Here is a 6,000-nt window from a genome sequence, read left to right on the forward strand (position 1 = left end):
CTTTCCCTTCAGAGATGGATACAGTGTAATTGCTACAGGAATAAACAACCACCCAGCTCTTTCTAAGCAAGCTTAGCTTTATTCTTGAGGTAAAAAGATGACATTAAAAATAATAGAAGGACCTACACACATGCTAATAAGCTTATCGGGCATCCCCCCACCCTAGGGGTTTCCTTGTGGTTCAAGCTCCTCAGAGCTTCAGCTCAGAACAAGCACCCAATGTTATGAGGCCTCAGCAGGCCAAGTCCTTCCAATCCTCCCCTAAGGATTGGGGCCCTCGGGGGGACCAGGGTTCTGTCCATTTGCTGGACCAGGAAGAAGGCCCTGTGTCATTTTAAACTCAGGCTTTTATCCAAAAAGCTTTGCTTTGTCTCTGGGTCTCTACAGAATCCAGTTCCAACTAGCATATGCAGACTTGGGGGGTGGGGGAAAGAGCGACTTCAAGGGTTGATAATGGGGGAAGTTCATTAGCATCCCCCCTCCCTACATACAATGCAACAGCAACACTCACACAACTGCAATTTTAAGACAATGGACCCCAAAAGTATTAACCCTAATTCAATGAGGTCTAACTTAATTCAAGAAAGTTTATTCTAATTCCATAAGGTGTGTTTAGATAACAAACATTCTGCTAGTAAGCCAGCAAACATTCTTCCAAAATCCATAGAGTCGCTTGTCAACCATCTTGAATAAGTTCTCAGTTCAGATCCCATGGGGCTGAACTTTCTCATGCCAATTCTTACCCCTGCTAGATCCCCAAACCTTTGCATATAAACTTGACCTGGTTCTCCCCCTCTCTCCTCCCATGCAGTGCCTAAGCTGCCCCAATGCTGGACGGAGGTTCCCCACCCCCTGAGTCAAGGTGAGCTGAATTCCCTCTCCCCTCTGGCTCAGGATCTTTCACCATCTCCCAAGCAGCTTCTGATCCACCGCTTGGGCATTTCTCCCCTGGCTGGGTGCCATAGATTGGCAGTGCTCTGCAGCTGCCTCTGTGTCCCTCCTTGTGGCCTGAGACACTGCCAACCTCATGGTCTGTACAGCTCCTGGGTCCCTCTGATGGGTTAGCAGAGAGTTTAATTCCCTGAGCTGAGCTGTAGGGCCCAGCGGATTTCCCTTTCAGTCAGTAGGTTCTGTCCCTTCTCTGGAGCAGCAGCGATCTCACCCACTTGCCTGCAAACCTGGGGGTGTCACCTAATCCCTCTGGGACATGGGCGGTGGGTGAGTGACCGGCTCAGGGAGGCTAGGCCCCTGGCCACCACTTCCACCTGAGGCCATGGTCCCCACTTCCACTTTCCCCCAAGGCCAGATCCCCCTGCAGCCGTGAGCACTGCCCAGAGCGCTGATTGGCCCCCCCAACCCCGAAGCACTGGGCTGGCAGATGGCATGCAGCCCCCCGGGGCACAAAGCGGTACCCAGCCTCAGAGCAGCAGCCCCCCAGAGCACGGGGAAGGCGCAGACACACACAACCCCCCCAGCCCTGGAGTGGCAGGTGGCAGGCAGCCCCCCTTTGCCCCCAGTTCTGGAGCACTGGGTGGCATGGCCCCAGTGCCAGGGCCCCCCCCGGCACTGGGCAGCCCCAGCTACACCAAGTCCCAGCTGCCCTACCCCCAGCCCCAGCCGGCTTCCCTTCCTGGGAGAGGAGCAGCCTGCCTGGGCTGGGGCCAAGTAGCAGCGGAGGGAGGGGGCCTCTGGGCGGGGCATGGGTGGGGCCATGCGGGGCCGGTTGGGCAGGCTCAGCCTTTCCCTGCCTATTGAACGCGCTGCCCATGCTCTGGGAGTCTAACCAGGGAATGTGACCCCCCCTTTCCCCATCAGCTGTTCTGTCTGCGGTTTTGCTCACATCCTTTTGCCTGTCTGGAGCTACCTGAGGGGGCTGATTCAGCCCTTCTGTGTTCACAGCCAGAACATCATTCCCCACAAGCAAAGAAGGTGGCAAACCGGACAGCACAGCTACAGCCCGCACCCCCGACCCTTCCTGGGGCGTAGAAATCTGTGACACAGGCAGCAGGAAGGCTTGTACACCCGGAGCCTCCATCCATAGTTCACACCCTGGGAGCGTCTGACGGTGTGGGGTTTCCCTGCGTGGGGCTTATCTATGGTCTTAGAAATCCCGGTATCTCTCCTTCCAGTGTATGTATGTCTCCCCATTAACCTTCCGCCACTCCGGTCTCCAGAGCCTGTACTCGGTCGCTGGGGGCCAGGGGTTGCTTGCACCTAATGCCCACATACGCCACCTGCCCACAGGGGAGGTAATAACACACGCTGCATTCAGTGTAATGAACTGAAGAGCCCCCATCCTGCTGCTGGATTTCTGCCTGCATTACTTTGATTCTTGTAAGGGGGGTTGTATGTTTGCTCCTTGTATGTGTTTTTCTTTCTTGAGGGCTGGAGGGAGTTTAGAGACTGTTTGTTAGGTGTATCTGGCTATCACGCTCCCTTTCTAAATTCCCTCACAGAACTCCCTTGTTTGCTGCTTCTCTTCACTAGCTCCTCTGGTTGTTTATGAGCTGGCTTTTTAACCCCCTGATCTCCCTGAATTAGACCTGCCCCCTCATCAAGAGATCCTAAAGGGATCAGGGGAGACGTACATGTGCTGGCTTTGGTCAAGGTACAACACCTAAAATAGCAGAGTAGCCGTGAAGGTGCGGGTGGTGCGATAGGCCAGACACCCAAGTACGATCCCACCCCAGACTCTAGGTAGATACTTGAGCATCCAGCCTCTCCAGCTGCCCCCACTGCCACAGCGACGCTGGTCTTTTTAACACACAAGCTCAGTCAAAGCTTACGGGGTACGTCTACCCCAGCTGGAAATTCCACCTTCAGCTGCAATGTAGACGTCCCCAGAGAGAGAGCTGGGGCTGTGTGTGGGATTCAGTGTGAGGGCAGAAGCAGAGCCGCTGAGCAAGGCAGCGGGCAGGGCAGTAGCAGGAGAGAGAGACAGTTTGTAGTGAAGGAAACTCACATGGTCACCGGGCTTCCTCCTGAAAGCTCCATTGCATGCGAGCAGGCAGGAGGGAGCAGATGCTGACTGTCAGCCGGGGCCTTAAGCAACAGTGGCAGGATTCTCCCCTGTCCTGCCACTCCTGCTGCCATTTACGCCTGGGCAGAGTGGGGGGTAAACCCTGCCAGCCAGACTTCTCCTCTCACTTACACCAACAGTGGCATTTAAACCAAGCTAGCCCTCACTTTGCACAGGTGTGAACGCCGACGCAAGGGGACAGGCAGGGGAGAATCAGGCCTGATGTGTACTAGCGGGAACAGGGTGGTGGCCAGGGGCACTAAAAGGGCTGCCACCCCTTCCTCCTGCCCCAGCTTTCAACCACTGCCAGGGACTGCTGCCCTTAGCTCCACTTTGTTCTAGTCACTAATGTTTTGGTCACTTAATTTCTGTCTTTCCTACTGGTTTCTGCTCTCTGCAGGACACCTTGTGGGCTGTTGTCATCAGTCTGGGATCACAGAAACATAGAAATACAGGGTTGGAAGGGGCCAAAAGACCTCATCAATCTAGGCCCTGAGCTGTGGCAGGACCAAGTAAACCCTAGACCATCCCTGCCAGGTGTTTGTCCAACCTGTTCTTAAACCCCCCCAGTGATGGGGATTCCACAACCTCCCTTGGAAGCCTATTTACAGTCCTCTTTGGAGCAGCCGTTAACAGATTGGAAGGCTGTTCTCAGATCCCCTCTCAGCTTTCTTTTCTCAGGACTAAACATGCCTAGTTGTTTTTTCAACCTTTCCTCAGAGGTCAGGTTTTCTCAACCTTTGATCATTTTTTGTTGCTCACCTGTGGACTCATCTTTCCTAAAGAGGGGCACCCAGAATTGCACTCAGTACTCCAGCTGAGGCTTCAGTGCGGGACAATTACATCCCCTGTCTTACACAGAACATTCCTGTTAATACTTCCCACACTGATATTAGCCTTCTTCACAGTTCTGTTACATTGTTGACTCCTATTATTATTTGTGATCTACTATGACCCCCAGATCCTTTGCAGCCGTACTACCTCCTAGCCAGTTATTCCCCATTCTGTAGTTATGCATTTGACTTGTCCTTCCTAAATGAAATACTTTGCACTTGTCTTAATTGAATTTCATTTCATTGAACTCAGACCAATTCCCAGCCTTGGTGTCTTACAAGCGGAACCTGCAGAGGAAACAAAGGCCGGCTGTAGTCAGAGCGTGAGCTGCAGAGCTATAAATTCTCGTTCAGCCTTGTCACATCCTGTGCAAGGGCTTCGGAAACAAATGAAACAATTCTACAGTTAAAAACAGCCACCACCCAAAATCCCCTTGAAACTGCACTTATGGTGCAAAGTCACTTTAACTGGCTGAGAGTGATCTGGAAGAGCTGCAGATCAGTGACACAGACAGTCACTGCAGCCGAGTGCAATGAGACCTTCAGCCTTGATACTCTCAGGGAGAACCCAGGTCCCATTTAAGTCAGCAGCAGAATTCCCCTTTGCCCTCAGTACTGTGCTGCGATAGGCGGCTGGAGGAGAGGCATTGGCTCATCCCAGTGGTGTCCCCAATGCATCTCTGGAAGGACCTAGCCACAAGCATCCCATGCTCTGTTTGTTCTGGTTTTGTACAGCACCTAGCGCAATGAGGCTCTGGTCTATGAGTGGGGTCCCTAGGCACTACTATAAAACTATTACTCCTCCTCTTCCCCTCCTCACAGTCTGTGAACCTCAGCTTCACACCACACTTCCCCTCCTCCCTTCTGCCTCTGCACCTTACCTCTGGGCAATCTCATTAAAAACCATGGCTTTCATTATCATCTTTATGCTGACAACTCCTAGATCAGCCTATCCACTCTGGGTCTGTTTCTGTCAGTCCAAACTAAAACCTCCAGTCTGTCTCCCTGTCTCTGTCCTCACTGGTATCCCACCATCAGCTTAAATGCAACGTGGTTAAAACAAAGCTCCTAATCTCCTCACATCCACCCTCCCACTCACCCTCCTTTCTCAGTCACCAAGGGCAGCCTCACAGGGGTGGTCACTCAGGCCATGAACTGGGCTTTATCTTCGATTCAGCCCTCTCTGTAGCCCCAAATTTACCACTTCTTCCTTTAAAAAATGTCTTCAAGATCTGGCCTTTCCAATCTGGCCTTTCCAATACAATTGACAGAGTTCAGCAGAAAAATAGAAGTCTGAACTCTCCCCTTGCCTAACCATTGCCAGATGGCAATGGCTGGATGGCACCATGGCACAGGTAGATTAACTATACAAATACAGGGAAGTGTCAGACTTTAGGGTTTCTGCAGCCAGACACAATGTCTGCACTAGAAACACTGTGGCAGCATAGGAGGAAATCCACCTCCCAAGGTCGACAGAAGCAATGTACCATGGACCTAGTACTGTCTTCGCCAGGGGTTAGGTTGGCTTAGCGCAGTGGTTCCCAAACTTGTTCCACCCCTTGTTCAGGGAAAGCCCCTGGCGGGCTGGGCCGGTTTGTTTACCTGCCGTGTCCACAGGTTCGGCCGATCGTGGCTCCCACTGGCCGCAGTTCATGGCTCCAGGCCAATGAGAGCTGCTGGAAGGGTGGTCAGTTTGTCCCTTGGCCCGTAACACTTCCAGCAGCTCCCACTGGCCTGGAGCAGCGAACCACGGCCAGTGGGAGCCGCAATCGGCCGAACCTGCGGACGCGGCAGGTAAAGAACCCGGCCCGGCCTGCCAGGGGCTTTCCCTGCACAAGGGGCAGAACAAGTTTGGGAACCACTGGCTTAGCGGCATCTCTCAGGGGTGTGGATTTTTCACACCCCTCAGCAACGTAGCTGGGTCGACCTAATTTTCAAGTGCAGACCTGGCCTGTGGCTGTGGGCCTGTGACAGCTCCTGCCAACATGGAAACTCCGTGAGCAAACACTCATTTAGAAAGAGTCCTCCCCCATAGAAGACCGCTCCTTGCCCAGGACATACAGATGGTCCACTGGGGTGGGGCGTGGGGGTGAGAGGCTGGTCCTGGCACAGGACAGAACCTGGGTTCTTTGGTGACCTAACTGCTCA

The sequence above is a fragment of the Eretmochelys imbricata genome, chromosome 14 (genome assembly GCF_965152235.1).
Source record: "Eretmochelys imbricata isolate rEreImb1 chromosome 14, rEreImb1.hap1, whole genome shotgun sequence".
In the NCBI taxonomy this organism is placed as follows: Eukaryota; Metazoa; Chordata; order Testudines; family Cheloniidae; genus Eretmochelys; species Eretmochelys imbricata.